This window comes from Passer domesticus, chromosome 4 (assembly GCF_036417665.1).
Source record: "Passer domesticus isolate bPasDom1 chromosome 4, bPasDom1.hap1, whole genome shotgun sequence".
Lineage (NCBI taxonomy): Eukaryota > Metazoa > Chordata > Aves > Passeriformes > Passeridae > Passer > Passer domesticus.
In genome coordinates, this window is record NC_087477.1 from 744,287 (window position 1) to 771,397 (window position 27,111).

Consider the following 27,111-nt stretch of genomic DNA (forward strand, 5'->3'; position numbering starts at 1 on the left):
CTGCTGTGTGTTCTAACACTGCCACCTCACAGCTGCTGAAAGCCTCAATTTCTGTGCCCTTTTCTCCTTCCCAAATGTTACATTCTGCACTCCAAACCTGCAAACCATTCCTCTCATCAAGGAGGAATGTCTACCCCACCTGTATTTCAATGCCACCACTTGGCTCAGCCTCTTTTCCTTAGACCTACAACTTTTTTCCCAGTGTGTGAAATGCCTCCTCTTTAGAAAGGCATATCCCAGAACTTGGCAAATCAGCAGGGGTGATGGATGGATTGAGAGCAGCCCTGTGCAGAAGGACTGGGCCATCCTTGAGAAAGGAAATACTGGATATGAGCTGGCACTGTGTGCTTGCAGCCCTGACACCCCTCTGTACCTGTGCCTAAACAGGGATGTCCAACAAGTCAAGGGAGGGAATTCTGCCCCTCTGCTGGAGTGAAAGCCAGGAACAGGATGCCTGTGAATGTTGTGGATGTCCCATCATTGGTAGTGTTCAGGGTCAGGTTGGATGAGGGTCTGAGGAATGTGGTCTAGTGGAAAGTGTCCCTGACCATGGCAGAGAGAGAAAGGCCCCAGACCCTGAGGAGTCTCCCCACCCCTGCCAGAGCCCCCCCTGCCAGTAGCACCAGCAAGGCTCCCTCAGCCCCTTATTTTAGAAACAAGAAAGAAATAGTTGTTATTTCCCCCACAGAGTCTCTGGGCTCTGCTTCCTCAGCCTTCCCCTTGTGCCCCACCACGGGTGGCACCCATGTCCTGTGGGGCACAGCCTTGGGCCCAGGGCCATGGGGGCAGCACCTTTTCCCACAGGAAATCCAAGGCTCCAATCTCTCTGCATCTCTCTGCATGGCGTCTTGTCACTTAAGAGAGTCAACAGCCCCTCCCAGTTTGAGATCAGCAGCAGCCTTGAACTGGGACATTTAACTGCAGCATCCCAATCTTTGAAAAATCCCCACCTTCTCCTCCAGCCGAGCTTCCAGCTGTCCCTCACTTGGTCAGTTCCCATGAGGTGTCCCACAACAACACAGCGAGGCCCACAAGACCCTGCTGGCAGCCTGGCTGCCCTGATTCAGACACATTTTCCCTTCTTCCCACAGTTCTGCAGCTTGAACAATGGGAAGGGGCCCTTGTTTGGTCAGCAGTGAAGTGTCAGACTGCACCTTGCTGGCTCAGTGCCCTTCCCAGGCTTCAGGATTCAGGTGGGGAGGACAACTCAGCACAGGCAGGAGGAGAAAAGTCGAGCTGCACCCCTGGGGCACCCTTTGTGTATTTGCAGATTTCCTTTGTTCAGGGGCCTACATGCTGTCCTTGTCACCTCAGGGGTGCTGCCAGCATGGAGGCCTGGCCTTGTCATTGTGCAGATGAAAGAACTGCTGCCAAAACAAAAGGCAGAGAGAATTCCTTCCTGGGTTTGGAGCCCCCTGGACAGGATCCATTCTACTGAGCAAGCAAGGCTGAACAGTCCCACAGCCCTAAACACAGCTGCAAAGTGTCCTTGTGCCCATCACCCTCGATCCAGCAGGGCTGCAGAGAGGACAAACTCTGACCTTTAAACCAAAAGGGACAAAACCTTGTACAGGGCCTGGCCTGGAAGGCCTGGATGTGATGGCCGCTCCCAGGGAGAGAGACCAGAGGCCCTGTGAGTAGAGACCAGGACTGTTCCCAGGAAACCATGGCAAGGTGTCAGGAGCAGGCATTAGAGACAGGGCCAGGGAGATGTGATGCAGGTGGCTGAGGGAGAGCATCATGGAGATGTAGAAATTGAAACTAGGAAACAGGATTTCCTTTATCTCTGACAACATGAGCCTGCACGGATGGAAGGCCTGCTGTGTCATCACAGTGTTAGAAATGAACTTTTAGATACAAATAAATGGACACACAAAGTAGTGGAGGCAAAAGAAATCTGTTTATTAGTAACAATTCACCTGAGCTGCAGGTATGCCCTCTTTCCCCCAAGAGCCAAACACACACACCCTCCAAAACAAGCACTATATTTTATCCCCTTTCCTGGCCAGGGGCAATCCCTGTCCCCTTTCCCATTGCCTGGGTACTTGAGAATTTCTATTCTCTCCTCACCGCCTACTTTTCTGTCCGCATTCCTCTGATCCTACTTCCTTTTTGGTCAGGTCTTTAACCTGGCTGCTTTCCCAGCTCACAGCAACACCCAACAAATTAACTGGAGCAAATCCAAACCAGAAATAACAACACACAGAACCAACTTTCATTGTTTTACCTAATAACCTTTTGGGTTCAGCAAAATATTACCTCATCTCTGACAACAGGGTAGAGGACTCTGATGTCACCAACCTCTGGATGATGACATCAGGCATTGCTGGATTGTGACCTCACCTTCTCTCCCTGCTTATCTTGGGGTTCCAAGGAGTTTCAATGCCTTTTGTGCTGTCACAGGGGTTGGAGGCTGGTGTCAGAGAGCAGTGGGCTGTGACATCACAGAGGGATGCATTGTGACATTGTGCCCCTCAATTCCAAGGAATACTTTTGAAAACTACTTCCCAAAGTGAATCTTTCTCCAAGCAGATGGACTGGCAAAACCCATGTACGATCAAGTGATAAGACGGAGTTTGTACTCTCACAAATTTGTTTTTCCTCCCAAGACCTCTGAAAACCTCTGATTTTTTTTTTCTGATTTTCTTTCTTCTTTAGAATCTGTGAGCAGAAGACAGGAATATTTTTGCCTGTTGGAAAAATGCCATAGCAATGTGCTCTTGACTAGGCGCACTCTTGTCCTTACCATAAAGAAAAGACACTGAACAAAATGAAACATCAGGGATTTCGTGGGAGCAGAAAGGAGAGAGAAAATCTGTTTCATTCTTTAAGTTGTCTGGAATAATTCTGCAAGTTTGCAAAGTGCACAGAGATGCAGTCACTAGAATGAGGCCATTACTCTCATCTGGCATCCCTAAGCCTTTGCCTCAATTTTCAAACAGTTTGTAAGTGAAGGATATATGCAAGATTTGTCTAATTAGTAAAGGTAAAGATTCCCTTAGGGTTTGATGTGTGGGGATCTCTGCCATCCCAGAAGGCATGCTGAGACCAATTTCTTTGGTTTCATTCCCTCACAGAAAAAAAAAAAAAGAAAAAAAAAGAAAAAAAAAGAAAAAAAAAAAAAAAGATGAGGCTCTTTCTGTGCCACGCTGTGGCAGCTCTGCCCTCTCAGCCTTTCCCTTGAGCCCTTTGGTTCTTTTCCCTGAGCCTTGATCCCCATCCTCAGCCAAGGGCCCCTGGAGCCCTTTCCAGGGCTGCAGGAAAAGCTCCCTCAGCCATGACCACAGAAGAGCTTCAGGAAGAGTTTATTGTCTCTTGCTGTCTCTTAGACAGAATTGGTATGGATCACCTTGGAGTTGTAGAGGAACAAATTTTCAGGGACTATTCCTCTTCAAATTTGTTTTGTTCTAACCCGGAAGGAAGACAAAGAGGAGTGCAGCGGCGGCGGCTGGCCTCTGAGTCTCTGGATTCCCGGCTAGCTGTGGCCAGCACCGCCGGCAGTACTGAGGGGGGAAGGGCACCCTCCCGCTGGGAGACTTCCTGGGGAGAGTGCTTAAGGCGGAATGCCTTCAGGAGAGCGAGAATCCACGGAGCCGTTTGGAGAGGAGCCGGGCTGCGACCCACAGGAGAAAGACAGGACCGCGCCGACAGGGAAAAGGAAGGTGTTTTATTGAAAGTGCGTCGTGCGCGGACAAAAAGGCATGCCCGGCAGGGCCTTATAACCAGAATACAATGACCAATCTAAATTTTTGAGAGGAGGGAATAACATGTAACAAACATCTCGGATCTCCAGTGGGAATAAACTGAGGGTTGAACCCTGACCCCTGGTCCAATCATTCAATGTCCAAGGCAGAAGGTTCTGGATGGAAGGGTGTGGACACCGAATAACAGACAGGCAGCCAGGGAGGGATTAGGAGAGATAACTCGTAGGGAAGGGGAGGGGAAAAGTGCAACTGACGGGGCGATCTAGAAGAGGGAGAGAGAGAGAGCCCGGGCAGAACCATAAACAGGAATGGGGGGCACAGGAATAAACCAACTTAAAACTAATGCACCCCAACAGAGGAGGTTCTCTGCTGGTGCTAAGTTATGCTTGCAATTAGTGTAATAGTAGTCATTAAGTTGGGGAAAGTAACAAGAGCAGTGCAGCGAGCACTTCACGCAATACAAGTTAGGACCCAGCCCTACAGATCCCGGAGCTGATGCAGTTTCACAGGGTGGTTTTAATCAGGAAGTTTGTCTTTTTTTCTTTTTATAGGAACATACCCACTTCCCTGCTGAAGATCAGCACAACCAGTCTGGGAGTGGGGCAGCTGCCAGCAGTTTTAAATCGAGATGTGATAATAATTTTTCACTTAGACTCTGTCACCTTTGGCTTACATAGAGGAGGCTTTTCCTTCCTTTTCATAATGGGTATGTAGTGGGCCAAATTTCTCTTTCCTGTTTATAGAAACCTTCCTGGAGTTGAGATGGAGCTGGGGGAGAGCCAATGAAATTTTGAATTGCCACCACAGTTGCTTCTATTGACAATTTACTAATGTTTGTGACTTGTCTGCATTCTCATCACAAGTGACATGTTGGGAGACCAAATATGAGTCAAAGAACTATATTTTATTTTTTTAATGGAAAAAAAAAGGTGGCATACGAAAACTCCTATGGATGTCTAACTTTTCTCACCATAAACTTCTACGTATTTGAAATCATGTTAACCTTCTCAGCTCTGCCTTGGGAGGTTTTAGAATTATTATGGTCTGGCTGCATTTTTCAGATATCAGAATAAGGAACTAAAGAATCCTAACAGAAAACAAAAAATGTCCCATGAGGAATGGTTCCCTTCACCTTCCCCAACTCCTTTTTGCCTGCAATGCAGTCACCCCAGCAGCAGCGCCATCGCGGCAGTGAGTCTGAGAGGTGGCAGCTCTCTGGCCCACATGGTGCTGCTGGCAGAGCCGGCTGCTGCCTACTCAAGGCTCAGGCAGGCCCCTGAGCTGCCAAGCTGCACGGCCAGAGCCATCTCAATGCTGCAGTGCAGGCCAGAGGCGCCGCTCAGCCGGAAGCTGCAGGACTTGCTGGAGGGCAGCGCCGTGAGCTGGCAGTGGCGCGACTGCGGCAGAAGCGGCCAGGCCGACAGCACCAACATCTGCACCCAGCGGGTGACTTTCTGCAGGTCCAAGTAGGAGCCCGTGCAGAGGGTGTCCAGCAGGTACCACTCCTGATCCGTGGGCAGCTGGCCACCAGCGGCGTGCAGGAAGCACGTGTGCCCCAGCAGCTGCTCCCCGGAGCACAGGCACTTCAGCACCACACGGATGCGCCTGGCTGGCGGCCGCTTGGTGCTCTCCGGGCTGAAGCAGTGGCCGGGGGGTGGCCGCAGGATGACCAGCATGCGGTAGCTGCTGCTGCTCTCCTGGACGCTGCAGGCTGCAGGGCTGGTGTCCATCCCGGCAGCTGGGTGCAGCTCCGGCATGAAGCTCCTCCAGGAGAGCACTCGGCAGACACCCAGGAGCTCGTCCACCAGCTCCTGCAGCACCTTCGTGCTGGGCAGGCCCTGCTGCAGAATCACAGAATCACAGAACAGCTGGGCTTGGTAGTGACCTTTAGGGACTGTCCAATTTGATCCCACAGAAATGAGGAGGAACATTCCCAATGAGATCAGTTTGCTCACAGCCCCCTCCCGCCTTGTCCTGGATCTGCCCATTGGTGAATGGGCTGGGCACAGCCAAAATGCTGCCACCCCTGTCTGCACCCTTGTCCTTCTCATGCTCACTCACCTCCTCCTTGCTGCTGAACTTCACCCTGACAATATTCATCTTGCTGATGGATTCCTCCTGCGTGCTGTGTCTGGCAGAGCCACACTTCCATCTCGTGACCAGCCAGAAGGCCAGAGGGAGCAGAGGCAGCCACAGCAGCTGCCATAGACAAAGGAAAAAGCTTTCCATGATGGAATTGTTGCCATCAATCTCCTGCAGGAGCCGAGTCATTTCCTGCTGCAGATACTCCTTGCGCTCTTGCATCCTTTCAGCTTCATTCTTTTCAATTGCTGGATTCCCTTTCTGCCCAGCTATGGTCAGCCAAGGCAGCCACAGCAGCTGTCGTACAGAAAGGAGCAGGCTTTCCATGATGGAATTGTTGTCATCCACCTCCCGCAGGAGCCGAGTCATCTCCCGATGCAGAAATTCCTCGCGCTCCCGGATCCGCCTGACCGCATCTTTATCAATTTTCATGTCTGCTTTCAACCCACTGGGGGTGAATAACAGGGCCAGGATGAAGGCCAGTGTTGGAGACATGGCCTGGTGGGAGAAAGGGGGCTCAGCATGTCTGGCTGGGAGGGACCAGGGAGCTGGTGACACCTGCAATGTCCCCAGAGCCTCTCTGGGCACCTGCCACATTGAGAGCCCCAAGCCCCACTTCCCTCAGCCCTGGGGACAGTGCCCTGCCCTGAGGGTCCCAGCTCTCACTCTGGCTTTAAATCCCCAGGGCACCTTTCCCAGCCCCCGTCCAGACCAGCATTTTCCCTGCATGTGCACTCACTGGCTGCCAGAATCCAACTGCCCAGAGCTGCTCCTGACACAGAGGTCAGTGTGACCTCTCCTCTGTGATGTCACAGCCAGCAGAACCATGTCACTCAGCTGCCAATCTGGCTGTGCCCCTGCTCACAGCTCCCACTGTGACCCCTGCCCTGGCATCTCCCAGCCCCCAGAGCCACACCTGCCCGGCCATGAGCCCCAGCCTTGGTCCCCACTGCCGGCCTCAGTGGCTCCTGGCCATCCTCACCCTGAGTGCAAAGCCAGCCCCAGGAGCCCCCCAGGGCGCTCTGGATCCAGGCTGAGACACCCTCAAGCCATCACTGAAAGGGACATGGATGGGGACTGCAGCTGGATCTTCCAGTGCTCACCACCCCTGACTGTGCTCCAGGTGAACCCAAACCTCAGCAGCTGCAGCATCTTCAGAAGTTTATAAGACTTTGTGTTCTACATGTGTGAATTTCATGCAAAGATATATACCAATGTGCAATTGCTCAAACACACGCAAGTCATCTGATAAAATAAAAATAATTTTTTTTAAGAAGGCATAGCTTCTTTTATAGTTATTTTTTGCAAGCTTTTAAGAATGCTTTCAGTTTTCAACATTCTGTTATATTCTAACAGCACAACTGTGTCTCCTTTTTATAAGGGTAGTTGGAAGACCCCAGTAAATTTGTCTTAAGAATATCAAGTCTTTAAAACCATTGGAAAGCAGAGAGGTAAAACCCTCTAACAGCCTTACTAAAAGGATGTGTAACTAAATACAGTTTTGTCTCTCTGTGTAGTCTGGATGTAACAAATCTGTGAATTGAAATTTGCAAATACTCAATCTTTACTAAATCTTGCAGCCTATCACAATTTAATTTTTTTCTTGCCAATGTATTCTATTTACAGGTTGTTCTCTGAGAAATTACCTCTGAGGGAGCCCTGTTCTCCCATGAAGCCTCTTGGAAACCTTACTCCCCACCAGCAAATAAATGGTGCCATGGTCAAAACACCCTGTGACTTGGGGAAGCCTGCTCTGCTAGCACCTAGCATTACCATAATTCATGACCAAAAAAATTAAGCACAAGAGATTTTTCCATCAGTTCAAATCTGGCTGCAGAAACAATATTGATTTTTGAGGCAGAAAAAAGAAAATAGAAGCCTCAATATTGGTCCCTGGGGTTAATGCTGCAAAAACTTAAAACAAATGCTAAGAGAATCGAAAGTGCTTGCTCAGTAAGCAAACCAGTGCTACCTCCTAAGCACTGAGCTGCTACTAAATGCTAATAACACCAAGCATGTAACACTCTAAAACCAGCAGCAATACACTTTTCACTGGTCACCATGGACACAGCTGCCACAACTTTGAAAGGATGTACTGCTTCAAATTTCTTCACACCCAGCATCCATCCATCTAAACATCCAGAGCTGAGGGAGCAAGTAAAGGACTTAAAAGTTGAGAAGAACCCAGATGGCATCAATGAACTTTTCAGACAATGGGGGTTGACAGGATAGGTTTCATCATTTGTTAGAGGAATTTTTCGGGTTGCAATCATTGTTTTTAGTCATGTTTCCCTGTTTAGTTAAGTGTCTGCAGAGATCCACTGGGGAAATCTTCATAGTAAGAAAAAACAGGGGAATTGTGGAATCCTCTGACTCCTCCCCCTCAAGGAAGATCATATCACAGAGTTTTCCCAACCTAGGCTGATAGAGAAGACTTAACCCCTGACGCTCTGCAGCACTTCTGCCAATCCACATCAGATTGCCTCCCCCACTGGCCAGCTGACACCGCCCACCCCAATTATTCATCCCTCATCCCCCCTACAGGTTGCTGCCCTTGGCCCCGCCCTGTGCCCGCCCCTGTGCCCTCAGGTCACCGGTCACTGACCCCACACTGAAGTCCTGCAGACCACATGGTTTGGTCTTTTGTCTCTGGTCCCTCTGGCGTGCTGGATGCAGTAAAACCCTTGCTGGAATATGCCATGCAAAGACCCTTCCTGCCTTCCTGTGCTGAGCTGTCTGTGGCGTGTGCGTGTGCATGGACTGGAAATGGCTGTTCTCGTGGCCTTCCTTGGAGCGGCTTATGAAGGAGACGCCTCCAAGAAGATTGCAGCATTTCTACCACCCTGCAGCGCTGCAACACTAAATAAATACACAAAAATCAACTTAGGTTAAAAAAATGAAATTTTTATAAATTGCTACACTGGCGATGTCAACATACAAATATCAATTTAAGGTTGCAAAACAAATTTTTTCCTACTATCATGCAATGTAAATATTTACAAATATCAAATACAGTTAAAAAAACCTAATGTACTGAAACACTCTACAAACACTAATTAGAAACAAATATCAATCAAAGCTTAACAACTAAATTGATTACAAATTACTACAACTGAACAGCCCATACACAAACACAGGAATATCAATATTCCTCTCTAAATAACCCTAGGCCTAGAACTAAATGAACACAATTTCAGAACTGTACAAATCCATACGCGTTTCAATAGAATTAAATACACCACAACAATGTGCAGTGTAAATATATATTAAGTGTTACATATGACATATAGTAAGACATATGTAAACATATTCTTAAGAATCCTATCTATAAATACAAATATCAGTGTACCAATAGAAAAATCCATCTAACTGTAACAGTGGAACTATAGAGCTGTACAACTGTACACATATGTGAATATAACAAAGCAGGGACGTAAAGTGAACATAGGTACACATATATATAACTGCATACATATCTATGTTTTTATATATGTTTACACACACACAAACACATATATATACATACATAACATACATCCATAAATGCAACTAGATACACGTTCATAATATCTATACAAATATCAGTCAATGTATGTAAATATCCCTACACTTGTAACTATCCAAGTCTAACTCTACCCATCCATAAACAGAACCAGATCAGCAGGGATTGCAGCCCCCCATGTTCCCAGGCTCTCCCTCGGTCTCCTCCTCCCGTGCAGAGCAGCTCTCCTGGACAGGGACAGCAGATGGGACATGTGGGAAGCAAAGGGAACACTGAGTCAGTATGGGGACGTTTCCCTTGGCAGCAGCTGCACTTCCAGCAGGGAAGAGGAAATGTCAGAGCCTCCCCAGGAGGGTCAGAAGGAAAAGCAGCCAAGCGGGCCAGGCTGTGGTGAGCTGTTCACTTCTTTCAGGCATCCCAGTTGCTCTGGGGGAACTCCCTCATGTCACGTTATTGAACCACCTCTGCACTTACCAAGACTGTGGCCCCCAAATCAAGCAGTATTTCTGTCTCCAGCTGCTTGCACCAATGACAGGGAACGTCCTCTGACAGCGTTGGGGCACAAAGTTACCTTCCACAGCTCATCTGACAGGGCCTTGTTCTTCCTCTGCTCCCTGTCTTTCTCCTTATCTTCCACTTGGAATTTTTGCAGCATTTCTTTTTCTTTCCCCTTGATCAGTGCTAAAATGAATATTTCTCTTCCAAGCTTGAGTTTGTTCAGTGATCCTGTGGAGTGTTTTCTCAGAACCCCTTGTAGTGGAATTAAATGTTCATTTCAGCAATTCTGGAGATGTTCTGTGTGATTTATGCAAGTCTCCAGTTCATTAGGGCACCACTTAGGAAGGTACAAAGATAAGAAGGATGTTTCTATATGTCAGTTCACTAGTGGAATATTCATGGATAGAGAGAGTGATTAGCTGCATTTAACGTGTACTCCTAACCTGAAAGTGCAACAGGTAACTTGGGGAGAAATTAAAGCCAGATCTCTCCTTCCACCAGCCTGTATTCAAAGTAAAGTAAATAGAGCAGAGTGAGAATGTTAGTGTTGAGTTCCTAATGTGCCTTATTAAGGTGTTCTTAAAGTAATGCAGATAAAATCTGGGTTGGCATTCCTAATTTCCAGACTCTCCTTGTCAGTTTCATTGACTCTGAAAACAGCAGAGATGTGCCCATCCTACCTTATCAATTGATTTGGGGAGGTTTTAGGTTCAGATTCTCTGAGGCTTTAGCTTTTTAGATCTCTAGACAATGCTTCCAGGAATCTAAATGGCTTTCAGAAATTAAACTTTGCTCCTTTTTATCTCAGTCTGGTGCACTTGTGTGCACCAGAAACCTTCAGTGAATGGATTCCACTCTAATACAACTCCAAGCTGAATCTCTCAGCTCTGTTTACACTGGTGGTTTACTCTCCTGCACAGTGCAATTTTAAAACCTTCATTCCTTTTTATCTGTCTTTCTTTTTCTGTTTTAGCTTGCAAATGCATGCAGATGTATCAGAAATTAAACATTTAATTTCTGATACATCACTTCCTGTCTAGTAATTTCGTTTTATCCTGTTCTGATGTTATGCTAGCCTTGTATGTTTTATTCTAAGTGCACTCATGTTTTCTTGAATGTGGAAGTTTTAGAATGCAATGTTCTCATACATCTCCTTTCACGAAACCCTTCACTATCATCAGCAGAAGTAACTGTGTGGTTCCTTTCTGCTTTGTAGAAGATTTTGGGAAACTCAAGTCCTGCTCAGCTACAAAAAACATTTATGGTGCTTGGTAATTCTCCTAAGAACTGAAGTTAACATAAAGCAATGGCAGCTGCTTTTTCACTTGACAGAAATTGGAAGAAAGCACACTGCAGATACTGAGGAATGCAGTGCAAGGATGGTGGGCATCCCTCAGTTATCCCAGCAGATTGATATCACTGGCAACATTCCCTCTTTTCCAAAGGGTTTTCATTTGCTTTGGCTGTACTTTGTATGGCTGCAGATCACATTTCCCTTGATTTCAGGAAGTATCTTGGCAATAACTCTTGGTAATATACCTTGCTAATTCCCCCCTTGGAGGAATTACTCAGTTCTGCAGTCCTCAATATATGCCCTGTTTTAAAACACTTTTATGCTATTTTCCCTGTCTTGGTGTCTTCACACTTGTTCAACAAGGTTCTCTTTCTGAGGATACAAATCACAATATCCCAAGGGATTAAAAATGCTTGCATATTTGTTCCCTAAATACTTACAAAAGAACAATAAGAAAAATCCGTATAAATGCTGGATGTAAAATACAAATAAAAATAAACTTGAGAGTTCTCCCAAAACCCTTATGAAAAAGCCCCAATGTATTCTATAAATCCTGATAATTTGTCTACAGAATACAAAAAGGGACATGTCCTAGAAGAGAAAATTTGTACCACAGTGCTGCACAGAATTCTATACTTTCACGCTTTTTGCACTTCAGGGGCAGTATCATTCTCTGCACTGCAGTGCTCTGAGCATGTTCTGCTCACCATGGCAGCTTTCTGCTCTCCCTGGTACAGATCATCCTCCCAGCCAAGGCTGAGTGCAGCCACCACAGCTCGCAGCACCTTCCCGCACAGCAAGAGCCAAGCGAGAGAGAGATGACTTCCCCCAGCTGCTGCGTGTTCTAACACTGCCACCTCGCAGCTGCTGAGAGCCTCAATTCCTGGGTTGCGGCGTGTTAGTTTATTGAGTCCAATGTTCTATTAGCTTGTCGTATGTTCAGGTGTTCCCCGAGTTATCACAGTTAGTTTCTCCCCTGCCTTATGCCCTCCTACCCAACTGTCCCTCCAGGAATCCCCTCCCTCCTTCCCAGATTTTTCCCTGTCTGGCAAAACAACCCGGCCCCTTTGCCCTGTCCATCAGCCCAAACCCTACCCTTTGTTCCAGAAAGTTCCCTGTCCCTCACCCTAAGATCCAATCCCTATCCCAACCCTCTGTCCTCCCCTTGTTCTGATTTGTTGCAGTCCTCAAAACCACACCCTGAGACTCATTTATTGGTTACTATATGGTGCCTGCGCCCTGTTTTAAGAGTTTTTAAAAACAGATCATCCTCCCAGCCAAGGCTGAGTGCAGCCACCACAGCTCACAGCACCTTCCCACACAGCAAGAGCCGAGCGAGAGCTCAGCTTGTGGTCCCGTTTGACAGTTCTGTCCTGTGTAACCTGTCCTTGCCTCTCCTAATAAATTTGCTGGACTTTGCACTGCAGAAGAGCCTCCTCTGCCTCCTTCACTCGGTGCTCGTGGCTCCTCCAGGGTCTCTACTGCTGGGCTGGCTTAGAGGTTCTGCCTCAGGCAAAACCCCAGTCTAGCCACTTCCCTGCTCTCGCCATTGCCCCTGGAGCATCACAGAGCTAGCCAGGGCTCTGGAGGACAGTGGCAGTGAGCCATGCCCTGGCATGTCCCAGCCCCCAGAGCCACACCTGCCAGGCCACGAGCCCCAGCCTTGGTCCCCACTGCCGGCCTCAGTGGCTCCTGGCCATCCTCACCCTGAGTGCAAAGCCAGCCCCAGGAGCCCCCCAGGGCGCTCTGGATCCAGGCTCAAGCCATCACTGAAAGGGACATGGATGGGGACTGCAGCTGGATCTTCCAGTGCTCACCACCCCTGACTGTGCTCCAGGTGAACCCAAACCTCAGCAGCTGCACCTTGAGCACATTGATCCTTCTTGCCCACCCTGGAACGTGGTATTCCCACATCATACCTGAGCCCTTTGCAGGGAGTGACCAGCTCCCAGCTGATCTGCTGCCTTGGCATTCTTTTGTGTTTCCCAGCAATGAACTTAATGGATCCACTCATGAGAATCCCAGCACAGCATTTGCTTCTCAGGACCTCTTAGGCAAAAAACCTCCACTCATCACTAGTTTTTGCACAGAGAAGGAGGTGCTGACAAGCATAAGGCACAGACAGGGCCCTGACATAAGAATTCCTGAGCCATTGGATTCTACACATTGCTGATGTGTAGAACAACCAGCTGCTTGGTTCATATTTCATAGGCAGTTGTGGATGGGGGTCGCTGCTGACAGGGTAGGAAAATTTGGGGAAATGAAGGTGCAGGAGACAAGCAAAACCAAGAAGCAAGAGGGAAGACACTTAGAAATACAGAGCACAAGAGAAGACCTTGGAGATGGCTCAATAGAAAATGTCAGCAGCAGCGCCCAGAGCCCGGAGCTGCTCACTGCCACCACAGGGGCTCCTCAGTGCCCTGCTGGTTTGTGTCTGATCCCTGCTGGGCTCCCTCTGCCCCTCCAGCAGACACAGCCCTGCCTGCAAAGGGCTCCGTGCTCTGGTGTTCTCAGCTTGCTGCAGGCTACATTCTTAGCAGCGCTGAAAGAAGAGGTGAAACAAAGAGCCCTCTTCTGTGCTGCCTGCAGCTCGGAGTGCCCTGAGCCCGGGCCGTGAAGAGCTGCTCCTGGCGCTGGCTGTGCTCAGCCCGCTGTGCCGAGCAGCCGCGGCCATGGAGACACAGGCGGGAGCTCTGCCCGAGGCCGGCAGCGGCCAGGTCCAGCTCGCAGCTGCGAGGACGCCGGCAGCCTGTGCCTGAGCCGAGGCCATGCGGGGGGTTTGCGGGCAGGGCTTTTGCGAGCCGGCCGGAATGTGCCGCCTCCCGTGTGGGCCCGGCTGCGGCAGAGGCAGCGGGAGCGCGGCGGGGCCGGCAGGGGCGGGCAGAGGCCGCGGAGAGCAGCAGCCCGGCCAGGCCCGCTGCGGACCGGCACGAAGCTCCCGGGCAGCCCTCGGCCGTGTCTGTGCCCGCCGGGCAGGAGCCGTGGCAGGAGCCGGCCATAGCGGCAGCTCGCCGTGCCCGGGGCCGCGGCCGCAGCTCTCCCCGCCCGGCCGCAGCAGCAGCCGCTCGCCTCCGAGGCTCCGGCGCTTCCCGAAGAGGACGGGCCCGGCCCCCGGGACGCGCTGGAGCCCCGCAGCGAGAGGAGCCGCCGGCGCCGCAAACGGCAGCGCGGATGGTGCGGCCTGAGGAGGAGCAGATGAGGCTCTTGCTGGGCCACGGTGTGGCAGCTCTGCCCTCTCACCTTCGCCTTGAGCCTTTTGCTGCTTTTCCCTGAGCCCTGATCCCCGTCCTTGGCCAAGGGCCCCCGGAGCCCTTTCCTAGTCTGCAGGGAAAGCTCCCTCAGTCACAGAATCACAGAATCTCTGGGTTGGAAGACACCTTCAAGATCATGGAGTCCAACCCATGCCCTAACACCTCAACTAAACCACGGCACCTAGTGCCACATCCAGTCTTTTCTGAAACACTTCCAGGGATGGTGACTCCACCAGCTGCCTGGAGGGGTCTGTCCCAGGAAGAACCAAGATAGCACTGGGGCCTTCTACCCCCGGTACTTGGAGCTCTGGAAGTTTGTCTTTATGCTTAGGGAAAGGCCATGGAAAAGTGTTGGGAAAACTAGTCACTAATAGAGTAGCTTACAGAGCTACAAATATATGTGCAAAGAATACAGAAAACATAGAAAAGAAAAATGGCAAAACCCAAACAGCATCAGCAAGGTCTTGGGCATGAACACATAGATCCAGATGGTCTTCTCAGCCCTATATCTGTGTATTTCTGAGAACCAAAGGAATCCTGCTTGAGCCTGTGGGGAGATGGGTTTGGGAGGTACAAGTTCATTCATTTTTTTCTCCTTGGGGCAGCTCCTGTTCCTAACATCAGCCGAGCCTGTCTCCAGACTGATGCCTCTGATGGTTGCAGCCAAACAATTCATGGCAGGCAGAAGACACTGACACTTCCAGGGACATGATTTTCTCCAGTACTATTTGTGAGTGGGAGTCAGAATAAAAACTACAGAAACCAAAACTCCATTGGAAAATTCCCTTCCTTTTCATTCTGTAAATAAGTTCTGTATCCACTTCTGAATTGTCAGTTATTTGTTAAGGATGGGAAGTTCTCTTTTACAAATTTTTTAATGTGGTTTGCAATTGGATAAGGGTCTCCTTCCTTCACAAACTCCAGCCCAAACTGCCTTTGGAATATGGCCCACTGGGCAGTTTTTGCCAAGCCATGGTATGTCTGGATAAGAAAGCAAGGGCAATGGTATTTGCAGCTAAAAGCCAACAAAGCCTGGGACAGCCAAAGCATCCTGTGGAGATCCAGGCCTCCAGCTGTTACTAGAAATCAGCAGAGTTCCAGCCAAATGGTTCTGTGTCACTAAGTGCAATCTCTTTGCCTGGATCAGAGCCTTGCTCAACAGAAAAAGCAGAAAGATCAGCAAGGGTGATCCCAAAGGCCCACAGCAGCGTTGTTATTTTGCTCATCTTGTTTAAGTTTGCAACTAAATGTTGAGCTGATGGGGGGGGGGGGGGGGAGGGGGGGGGCGTGGGTAAGAAAAGAAAAGAGGCTTATGACAGGGCCATGATATTCCACAAGAGGAATCACTGGTGTGCCTGGTGTGCATTTCCTGGATCTGTCTCAATTCCATTAAAGAATTGTAGCCCTGATTTAAAACAGACAGGTAGGAAACGACCTTTGAGAGCCAGAGGCTAAAATGGCTTGTGGATTTTTTTAAAGAACGAGGACATAAAAATTACCAACTGAAATAGATAAAGAATTAAAAAAGAAGTATTTTGGTATATGAATAATTAGAAACACAAAAAATGTGGAGATGGGAATGCATGTTTTCATGAAAATAATGAAATTATAGACAAAAAACACAGGGCTGTTGACATTTCTCTCTCCTCCTGTGGCATTCTTGAGTGCTCTAACCACATCTCCAAAAGACTTAGAAACAAAACAGAAGCAGTGAAATAAGAAGCTCTTGGAGTGAAAGCCAGCCCACACAGGAGATGTCTCCTGTAAATGCCCAAAACCTGCAGGATGCAGGAGGGCTCTGCCAGAAGGCAGATGATGCATTTTCCTCTCAAGTGCCTGGGCACGGCACCTGTTCCTGAAGCATTGGGGTTTACTGCCTCAGCTCCTAAAGGGAGTTTGTTCTTTCATCTTGGGTGTCAGTTTCTAAACTGTGTGGTTCCTATCCTAACCACAGATTATTTCCTTCAGCAAACCATGGGAAAGAAATGTTCCTGAGAACTGTTATCTGACAGCTTTGATAAGGGGGTTGCCCTTTCAGGCAAGCAAGATTCTTCTTTTTTCATTAGTGTGTCAGCATGATTTTGAGACATACAGAAATGCTAAAGAAATTAACACAGAGCTGTCCCACATTTGAGAGACAAGGAGGTCTTCCAGGTCCTGCTCCTTGATGCAGGCAAGACCTCGGCAGCATGAAGATGTCTCTGACAAAGCACTCTGAGCACACTCACAAATTCTGAGCAGCACTGAGAGATGGGACAATCTATCCCCAGGGTGTGAAGATGTTTCCAGCTGGCCTGACTTCACACTGGATAGACATTTCCACCAGAAAAACTCCTGGCCCATGGTTGTGCAGAAGTAACTGCGTTTGGACTCACCCGCTGCCAATACGTCCCCTTTCTGTGTATTTAATCACAGGGTTTTCCATGGTCACCATTCTCCCTGAGGGAAACAAAATGCAAGATGCTCACTTTTAAGCAGAGATCCCAGCTTCCAGGAGATACAAAAGGCAGCCCCACTGTCTGGGGCTCTGAGCCCTTTGTGGTCAGCTGGGTAACAATAGTAACAACCACAATAGCAAAAACAAACCAAAAGAAAACAAACAAACAAACCCCACAAAAATAAGCAAAACAAAACAACAACCCTTCCCCCCCAACAAAAATGACAAAAATAAATCCCCAGCCAAAAAGACAAAACTCCATAACCAGTCAACTTCTGTGAGGTTTGTTTGCTCTGATGACTATTTGGGAGTCAGGAATCTAAGGAGAATTTAGGAAGCTAAAAATTGTGTTCAGTTTGGCCACTAGCACACAAGACTTGTCCAGATGATTTGCTAGCTCGCAGCCTTCATCTGGTTCAAGAAAAATCCGTGCTTCAGCCTTTAGCAGAGAGGGAAGCTCAGGCAAAGCCAAGCCAGTCCAAGCTGCCCTCAGAGGCAGCAGGAACACCCAGAGCGCTCCCTCGCTGCCTCAGAGCACAGCACTTCCTCTGGGGAGTCCTGAATGTCCCCAGTGGGACACCAGACTCAGGAGGAGCATTTGGTACAGCTCTGCTGACACCTGCACAGAGTACACGGTCCCTCAGACAAGAAATACGCCAGACTTACCCAGTATCTCCAGATACTTCTCAATCTCCAGTTTCGGAGCAGCCGTGCTGCTGTCAGACCTGGAAATGAACAAACTGCCCCAGCTCGAATTCCCAGGTTCAACAGAATAGATTCCCCCAGGTAACGCTGCTGCAGCAGCAGGTTTAGTGCCAGAGCCCATGGAGGTGTGCTGAACCTGTAGCACTTCTGGTGGGGACAGTTCCTGTGCCTCACGCCAACCTTGGGGCCCTTCATTGCCAGTTGTTTTCTGGAAGTCTTTGCGGTCTGCCAGGTGAGATGTTGACACTTGCACCTCAAGTCAGAGAACAAAGCAATCAGAGACTACAGCTTGTCCCTATCAGCCAAGAGTCATTGACTGTGAGCAAAGGGAAAGAACAGATTTACAAGGGATACAGACAGCTTGTTTCAGTCCTCCTCTGGGTCACCATGTTCCCCTGTAAAGAAACAGAGAGAGCAGGAACAGGCCAGCAGGAATCAATTTGGATGATTGCTGGCCAAAAGCCAAAGAACAAGTCCCACTTTCCAGGGCAGCACTTGAGATCCAGCACAGCAGGAAATGTCCTTCAGAGTGACTGTGATATATACTAGAGCAGGATGGCACTCAGAGGCACGGCCCCACTCCCTGCTGCTCTGCAGAGGAAAAGCAAGAAGGGCAGAAAACAGCAGTTTGGTGACTGCAGTGGCTGTCCCTCCATCACTCACTTGCTTTTGTAGAGCCTGAGGGAGGCGATTAACTTTCTCTCTGATGATTTTCATTTCTTCTTCCAGCCTCTTCTTCCTTGCCTTTTTCCTAGCCTCAGATTCCTGCAGCTCTGCCTGCACATCTTCCTTGATGGTCTGTAAACAGCAATGGAGAGGAAGTTTCATGAGCGGAGTGGCTGCCATTCTTTCTCTCACCTGGTTTTGTTGGTCGCCCCTGTGCTGATGGAGATTCATCTCCTCTTGAATTCTTCTCATGTCTTCCTTGTTCTTTCTCTTCACTGCCATGATGGCACTCTGAGCTTCGGGCAGCTCTGCTTGTGGCTCTGCCTTGATGTCCTGTACACACAAATGCACAGCAAGTGACTGGGAGCTGCCATCAGGCTCAGCTTTTTCCTCTTGCAGCCTCAAAATCACATCTATTCAGCCACGAACTTTCTGCTTCCCTACCCACCTCTGCTTCCACTGCAAACCTCCTGTCCCAGTGCTGATCTCTGCAGATTCCAAGGCTCTGTGCTTTCAGTGCCTGTGGGACTCCTGGCCTCCTCAGGCCCTAGAGCTCTGTTTTATGCCCCTCTTCCTGCCCTTCCCTCTGTCACCTCGCGAGTCAGGCTTACCTGGTCATTTCCTGTGGCTCTTCCACCTGCTGCCTGAGCTGCTCTTCCTGCTCTCGGGCTGGGAACAGCTCTCCCTGAGCCTGGCATGGCATCTTTGATAAGCAGTCTGCTCCTGCTCTTTCTCTAGAAAGACCTGCACAGAAAGCAAGAGACGATGGGTTTCGACTTCCTGTGTGATATTTGTGAGCCAAGACTCAAAGGCTGATGGGCTCACACATTCCCAAAGCTCTGTGCTGCTGCTCTCCTGGGTCATTCTCTGCCCGTGGGGAGGCACAGATTCCAAAGTGACCCTGGCACTACAATCAGGGGCCATCTGGCACTGAAGCTCCAACAGCCTGTCAGGGAAGGTGTGGCATTCCTCAAGGCTCTGGTGAGGGCCTCCCTCTGCTCCTGCCATGTCCTCTTTGTCTTTCAGTAGTGACTGACACCCAGCCCTGTCCCACAGCTCCATCCTGGCTCTGCAGGTGGCTTCCTGGCTGAGCTCAGCCCTTGGGAGAGACACTTCTGCAGTTCACGTTCTCCTCAGGCCTGCACCAGCATTCCTGCCTTCCTGACGTCTACACTCTTGTTAGAAATCCTCGTCATTCAGGAGATAGGGATGCGTGCAAAGATACTTTGATGTATGTCACAGAGCTTCTACAGCCGCCTCAGTATATGGAAGAGGACCAAGGTGTTTTTTCTCCCTCTTTTGTCAACTGAGAATTCTGACCAGCAGTAACAGAGACTCTCATAAGGCCCCATTAACGAATGCACTTACACACCCTTGGGGATGCCAGTGAAGGAAACCGTGTGTCCTGTAATACATGTATGACCAGAGTCACCAAACACCACTGAACCATGGAATTGTTCCACCTCTCTAGGACAAGCAGAAATTTAAAGAATTAAGTGGGGACTTCAGGGCAGAAGAGGCCAGAGGAGGAAAACAGCTTTGAGGGGAAAAAACCCATATCTGGAGGGGGAAACATCTCTGCCTGCTCAGAACTGGTACACGGAACATGTCTCTAATCCTCTCCTGAAAAGGATGCTTTAGGTGAGGTTTGCACCTCCAACATCCTTGGGCCAGAGATGGCAAAATTGAATTATGTAAAAGTTACATAGATAGATAGATAGATAGATAGATAGACAGACAGACAGACAGGTAGATCTCACTACTATAATCTGTCTTTACTGTCCTCTCTCACATCAAAACTTGGTAGGCAGTGCCCCCACTCAGCAGCAATCCTGAGATTGCTGTCCTGTTACTGCAATAAACCACACTCTTGGGGAATCTGGAGCTTGTAGGTACTTATGGAAAACGATTGACCCAGAGCATTGCACTGAGAACTGCACTCTTTCTGCATCTGTGCTTGAGCAAGTTCTTCTCTTGGACTCAACCACACTGACACTGCTGAAGTGGCTGTAATCAGAAATGCTGCCCAGCCCCTCCCAGCCCCTCTGATCTCTGAGGACCAGTTGGAATAAAAGGCCAATGATATCCTGCTCAATTCCCGAACACAAAACAAATTGATTCCCTGGGCTGCAAAAAGCCACAGGCGTTGATAACCTGAAAGTGATCTCAAATGCCATACTGGCTGGCCAAGAAATACACAGTTTCATCTGTACCAAGGTGCTAGCACTGAATGATGTCTTGTCATGCAAAACTCTTTCATCCTACAGCAGTGACACCTTAGAAATTAAAATTCTAGCAGAACCAGTACCAGTCCTGTAAAAGGGCAGAAAATAATGAGGAAAAGCAGCATGGATGGGAAAAAAAGAAAATGAAGAAACCTCATTCTCCAAGCAAAGACAAAACAGCAGTTAAAAAAAAGGGGGGAAAAAGTAACTACAAAAAGTGGCTAAAATAGTTCAGTGGAGAGAGTAGAAGCTGAAGGTCCCCTCACGAGCCTCCCGTTGTCCAGGCTAAAGCTTCCTCAGCACCTCGTCACTGGGCTTGTGCTCCACACCCTTGCCCAGCTCCTGTGTCCTTCTCTGCACCCGCTCCAGCCCCTCAGTGACGTTCTGCTTCACAGGGCCCACAACTGCACACAGCAGTCACTGCAGCTGCGGCCGCAGCGCTGCCCAGCACAGGCCGACGCTCACTGCCCTGCTCCTGCTGCCCCTCTGCTGCTCACACAGCCCACCCTGCCCTTGGCCTTCTTGGCCACCTGGCCACAGGCTGCCTCACGTTCAGCTGCTCTGGACGGGCAGCACCCCTGGCTCCTTTTGGCCCACACAGCTGGCCAGCCACAAAGTTGCCCATCTGACTTCAAATACTGCATCCTCCATTTCAACACGTCCCTCCTGTGCAGAGCAACACAAGACCGCACTCAAGGACTTGCAGCTTCACCCCCACTCCAGGCTCCAAGGCACTTTCCAAAGCTGCAGACTTCACCGCGAAACAGATCCACAGAAACTCGCCGCTTCTGCCTTTTGCCTGACAAGAAGGCTTCGCAACTGCGCGGTTCCTTTCCTTGGCCACATGGGACAGAAATGGCCCCCCACAGCTTCAGGGACAGTGCAGTCATCTCCTTGCAGCTTATCAAAAGCCAAAAGACAGCTGGGCCAAAAGAGTCTGTACGAGTGAAGAACTCCCTCAGGAATACTGCAGAACACTTCCACAAGCCAACCACACCTTTCCACGATGGAAAAACCAACATAGCCCTGGGATCTCCAGCACTGCCATGTGTGCCCTTGGCCAAAGCACTGCAGAAGCCCAGAGATAGAGCGTCACTGAGTCAGGCAGCCAAAGGGTCATCCAGAGCCCCCAGCTCTTCGGTGCCTCAGCATGACAGGTTAAAGGCCAATTTTGAGCCGTCACTGCCCGCAGGAAATGGCTACATCCTGCAGGACTCCAGCACTCGGCATCCTTGGCCAGCAACACAAAGTGCTGGCTGCTCAGAAACTTGCACCTCTGCCTTGCACTAAAGACAGCAGCACCCACAACTGGCACTTAGTCTCTTGGAATGATCGGGCTGTGCTGTGAGCACAGCTGGATGCATGTGGTTGTCCTGCTCACTTTGCTCCTTTTTGGCTTCTTGTCCAGGAGCAGAGGGAGCCAGGGGAGAGACGGCTGTTGCTTTTGTCATCTGTGGCAAGACAGAATCATGAGGGACAGGCTGTTACCTACCATTTCTAACCTAATTTCTCCTCGCATCTACAACCAGAACTTCTAAGGAGAACTCATCAACTGTGTCACAATGGTCTTTTGGTTCCATGACCCCCCAATGCATCATAATGGTCTCCACAGTTCTATGAGGCCCCTTGGTGTCACAATGGACCCTCTGTAGATGGGGCCTCACAGTGTCACAATGGTCCCTACCTTCCATGGAACCATACAGCTTTAGTATGGTCCCCCTGTTCCATGAGGCGAGCGAAATATCACAGTGCTCTCCATGATTCCATGAAGCCCAACAGTGTAACAATGGTCCCTTGGTCTCACAGGGCCCCACAGTGTCACAATGGTCCCTTGGTCTCACAAGGCCTCACGGTGTCACAATGGTCCATGCATTCCATGAGCCCTGTGCTCCTGCATTCCCCCCTCCCCTTCTCAGGCCGCCCGGCCAGCTCAGAAATGCTCCTTGGGCCTCGGCCTTGGCCAACAGCCCCTGGGCTCAGCTCCTCTGCAGCTCAGCACAAACACTGTCTGCTCCAGGCTCTGCTGCTGCCCAACCAGCTCCTGGTTGCTGTAGGAACAGCCCTGGGAACCGGTTTTGTTCCCTCAGTGCCACAACATGCCTGTTCTCACACTGCCAAAGAAAGCTGTTGATGCCAAGTGCGGCCAGGAGGAACCATTGCTGTGACTGAAGTCCCTCTCTTGGGGCCCTACAAACAGCGCTGCAAAAGGAGCCCCTTGGAGCTCTCCTGGGCCAGCGACTCCCTCTGAGTGGGGCCTCTCCCAGCCGGGAACTCTCCCGTTTGCTGCACTCGGGGATCCTGAACAACGAGGGAGCCTGGGCCGATCCCCCCACTCCTCCAGGCTCAACCCTTCACCCACTGGGGAGATGCCAAAGCATCCACAGGGAGCATTTCCTGCCCTCAGGGGAATTTCTCACAGGTGCCTTGCACTGACTCTTTGTGTCTGTGTGCACACAGGAGTGCCTGTGCTGGGGAAATGTGGCAGAAATGCTGCTCTCGGAGGGGTTGGAGTGCCTTGGATAGCTGACCCAGTCAGATATCCAGTTTTCAGTAAGTAAGGTTACGTCACGAGGTCTAAGCTAAGTTAAACGCGGCTAAGAGTTGTTCTTTTACTAAGTTGTTAAGTGTAATTTAAGTTATTAGCTAAATTAAATATTGTGAAGTGTTATTCCTTGGTTAAATGCTAAATCATAGGTTATAAATTAGGTTAAATACTGTTAAGTGCTGTTCTTTTATTAAACTCTGATGTTTAAGGTATCAGTTAAGGTTAAGGTATAAGTTCAGTCCTGTTAAGTTTAAGCTCTGTTAAGCTTTAAGGCCATATGCCTTTTATCCTTGCCCTCACTGTCCTTGTGTCACACACACACACACACACACACACACAAGGACAGTTCTCAATTCATTTCTGCTTTGATTGCCTGGATTTTGTTTGGTTTTGTTGTTGCTTTGTTTCATTGCTGTGCCTGAAGTGTCCAGTTAGGAGCAGAGTGACTCTTGCCAAAGAACTTTGTGGTGCCATTGCTTAATATTAAATCTGGTTTTTGCTGATCCCTTGCAGGGATTTTTTCAGTGCTCTAAAGCCCTCATTTGTAGCAGGGTGAAGGAGCCCTGGCCCAGGCTCTGGCCCTGGGGGACACGGGGACACTGCCGGGGGGCCCCTGTCCCCCTGTCCCACCCCCCAGGGCCCAGCCCCCGTCCCCGTGTCAGGCTCTGGGGTCGATCTCGTGGAACATCCTCTGGGGGAGGCTGCGGCGCCGGGGGCGGGGGGACAGGGGGGACAGGGGACCCCGCTGTGCACGAGCAGTGTTGGACTGCTCTGGGGGAACTGTGAGGGGGGCTGGGGCAGAGTGACCTCCCCAGTGACCTCACACAGCCCCTGTGAGGTCACACAGCTCCTGTGATGTCACACAGCATCCTGTGATGTCACACAGCCATCCTGTGATGACACAGCCCCTTGTGATGTCACAGCCCATATTGTGATGTCACAGATAATGCTGTGATACCACACAACCTACCCTGGGATGTCACACAGCCATTCTATGATTTCACAGGGAGGTCTGTGATGTCACACACATACCCTGTGATGGCAGAGTCCATTCTATGATGTCCAGCCTATGATATAACAGAGCCTAATGTGCGATGTCACAGGCAACTCTGTGATGACACACACAACTGCTCTGTGATGTCACAGCCTGCTCTGTGATGTCACAAAGCCCCTTAATAATATCATGGGCCAGTGCTGGAATACCATTCTGTGATATCATAGAGCTGCACTGTGATGTCACAGAAGATTCAGTGATGTCACAAACTCACCATGTGATATCACAGACTTTTCTGTGATGTCACAGCTGGTCCTGTGATGTTACTCAGTCACACAGGGATGTCATAACTTCCTCAGTGATGTCACAAATCCCTCTCTGTGATGTCATACTGCCAACGTAATATAACAGCACACACTTTCACATCACAGCCTGCTCTATGTCATACAGCCATGCCATGATGTCACAGCCTGCTCTGTGATGTAAGACATTCCCCTCTATGATGGTGTAGCTGCTTGCTGACCTCAAACAACAAACTGTGATGTCACAGCCCAATCTGTGACCTCACACAGCCCACTCTGTGCTGTCACACAGCCCCTTGCTGACATCACAGCTGCTCTGTGCCTCTAGGACACAGCCACAGAGGTGCTGCTGTGACACAGCCCCCTCTGGGACATCCCCCAGCCCCTGCCAGTGCTGAGCCCCTGTCAGCTCTGCCTGTGCCCTGCTGGTGTCCCTGAGCTGCCCTGGCAGTGCCCCAGCCCTGCTGGGCTGTGCCCAGGAGCTGCTCCTGGCCAGAGCTGTCTCTCTGCAGTGCTGCCCTTGCCAGGAGCTGCCTCTGGGCCAGGAGCCCGGCCCAGCTCAGCAACACAGACACAGCAGCAGGACTTTAATCACCCTCTGGGGCTTTGCTGCTCTTTGCATCAGACTCAGTACCTCAGTGTGTGCTCAAAAACCTCTTAACAACTCAAAGTGAGATTGAAACACAGAAGATTTCTTGAAGGGTTAATGGTCCCATTGAAGGACAGGTCTGAGAAAGTGTCCCCAGGTTGAAGCCAGAGAAGAACACTGGAGGCACTGAAGACAGCTGGGGACAAGCAAGACAAATGTGTCTCTGATCCTGAGCAATCCTGCGCCTCTGTCCCTGCAGGCTGTCGTCATCCCCTGGCTGCCCCACCTGGCTGGCCCCTTCCTTTGCTGACAGCTCTGCCTCCTGCCTGCCTCTGCCTGCCCACACAAATTCTTGGGCTGCTCCAGGCTCCTTCTGGGGGACGTGTTGCACCACAGCCCTGCCCTGGCAGGGAAACTCCTTTCTCCCGCTGTCCAGTCTGGGCCTCCCCAGCTGCCCTTGGTGCCATTATTGCCTTCTCATGATTATATCCTCTATGAAGAAAAGCTCCAGCCTCTCTGACACCACCCTTCAATCCCTCCCAGGCTTTTCCTGTTCTGTCCTCAGTCTCCACACCACTGAGCCCAGAGCCACCACCTTCTACCTCCTGCTTATGTGATGAGGCCTCCAAACCCCATCTTGGGAGATTTCTGGGTCCTCTCCAAAGTCTGTGAAAATGGAAGAATAGTGGTTGAAATTATTTTTTCCCAAATCTTGCAGTGACAGAACAAGGGCCAGTATCTCTGAACTGAATGAGGGTGGATTTCATTTGTTAGAAGGAGGAAATATTTTCCAATTATGAGAGTGGCACAAAACTGCAATTATTTTTCCAGAGAAGTGGATTCCTCATCCCAGGAATTCTCCAAGAGCAGGAGCTTTGTGCAACCTGACCCAATGAAACCCTCTCATCCCCAAGCACAGAATTCCTGTTGTGTGGGTTCTCTGATGTGCTGGGTGCCCTCACAAAGCTTCTGGCCAGAATGTCTGCTGAGGGCAGCCAGGCTGCTGCAGGGGCAGTGACCTCACAGCCATCACCATGGCAGCCCTGTCCCCTGGGCCTGGCTCTCCCCTTTCCTCTGCGCCTGCCTTGTCTCTGCTGGCATGAAGAGTTTTGTCATTCATATCTTGTCCCCAAGGTGCTGGGGCCAATGGCTTCCCAGGCAGGCTCCTGGAGCAGAAGTGGCTTTTCAGAGCCCAGGCAGATATGAGCCCTGATGCAGCAGCTCTGCAGTGCTGGCCACCAGGCCGGGCTGCCAAGGGAGGCTTCTGGCCATGCCCTGCAAGCAGCTGCTGCTGCCAAGGTGCCTTTGGTGCCTCAGGCTCTGCCTGGCCCAGCTCCCAGCACGGCACTCTGCCCTTGTGCCCGAGCCCTTCCCTGTGCTGGGGCTGGCCTGGGGCTTTTCCTGCAGCGGGACCTGCCCTGCTGATGGCACAGGAAAGGCAGTTCCTGCTGGAGCAGGAGGCTCTGCCTGCAATGGGCTCCAACAACTCCAGCAAGGCCCTGTTTGCAAAGCCCCAGTGGGAAATTAAGGAGGGGGGGGTCATGCTGCTTTTGGGGTGAATAATGCTGAAAGCAGCCTGATTCCTCCATCCCAATGTTCCACATCCTCAGAGGGAGCTGTAGCTGTGGCAGAGCTGGAAAAATCCCTAGAGAAAGGAACAACCAAGGGACTGCACTGAGAGCTTCTGCAGAGCTGCTGAGCTGGCCCAGCCTGGGCACATCTGACTGACATGGCAGCACTTCAGACTAGAAAAGCCCCATTCCAAATTGTAATGGCAGTATCTCCTCACATTTCCCTTCTTGGGGGTTGTGGAGATTCCTCCCTGGAGCGGGGACAACCCTCGAGGTCACTGCTCCAGGCTGAACCAAAGGGATTTGCCCACGGTCATTGGTCTGGCGGAGTGACATCAATCTCTGCTTAAATAACTGGTTTTGTTTTAATAAAGTTGCTTTGAAATCACATCCAAGTGCTCTATACAATATAATATGTTACCACTCTTATATCTTGGTGTAATTATTTCTTATTAAGATAATTTTGTCTCATGATTGCTATAATAGATATTTATATAAATATCACTGGTTTGCCATCCTTAATCCTATGGGACAAATTCTGTAAAGGTTTAACTCTACCTTGATAATTCTTTACACATGAACACTTGAAAAGTCTGAGGACTGGACTGGAAGCAGCTGCTCCAAGGCTCCTCTCACAAAAGGAGCTTAGAAATCCTGGAGGTCCTTGGGGGTACTTGGGTGTCGATATGACAATCTGGTCAGAGACAGAGAAAAATAATAAGCTTTCCCATGAATTGTTCTGGGAA

At 49.9% G+C, this 27,111-nt stretch overlaps 2 long non-coding RNA genes across 5 annotated transcripts; one reads left to right on the plus strand and one right to left on the minus strand.

Moving 5' to 3' along the window:
- Positions 1-796: 796 nt before the first annotated feature.
- LOC135299877 (uncharacterized) lies at positions 797-2,776 on the plus strand. The gene is made up of 2 exons (XR_010361716.1): positions 797-2,551; positions 2,659-2,776. It is a non-coding gene; the product is annotated as an uncharacterized LOC135299877 (long non-coding RNA).
- A 14,604-nt stretch (positions 2,777-17,380) lies between these two features.
- LOC135299878 (uncharacterized) lies at positions 17,381-27,111 on the minus strand. Of its 4 annotated transcripts, none has more exons than XR_010361720.1 (3): positions 26,924-27,111; positions 18,751-18,883; positions 17,381-18,472 (listed from the first exon to the last, which is right to left on the minus strand). It is a non-coding gene; the product is annotated as an uncharacterized LOC135299878 (long non-coding RNA). The 4 variants fall into 4 exon arrangements; XR_010361718.1 differs by lacking the exon at positions 26,924-27,111 and adding an exon at positions 22,049-22,111; XR_010361717.1 differs by lacking the exon at positions 26,924-27,111 and adding an exon at positions 21,857-21,942.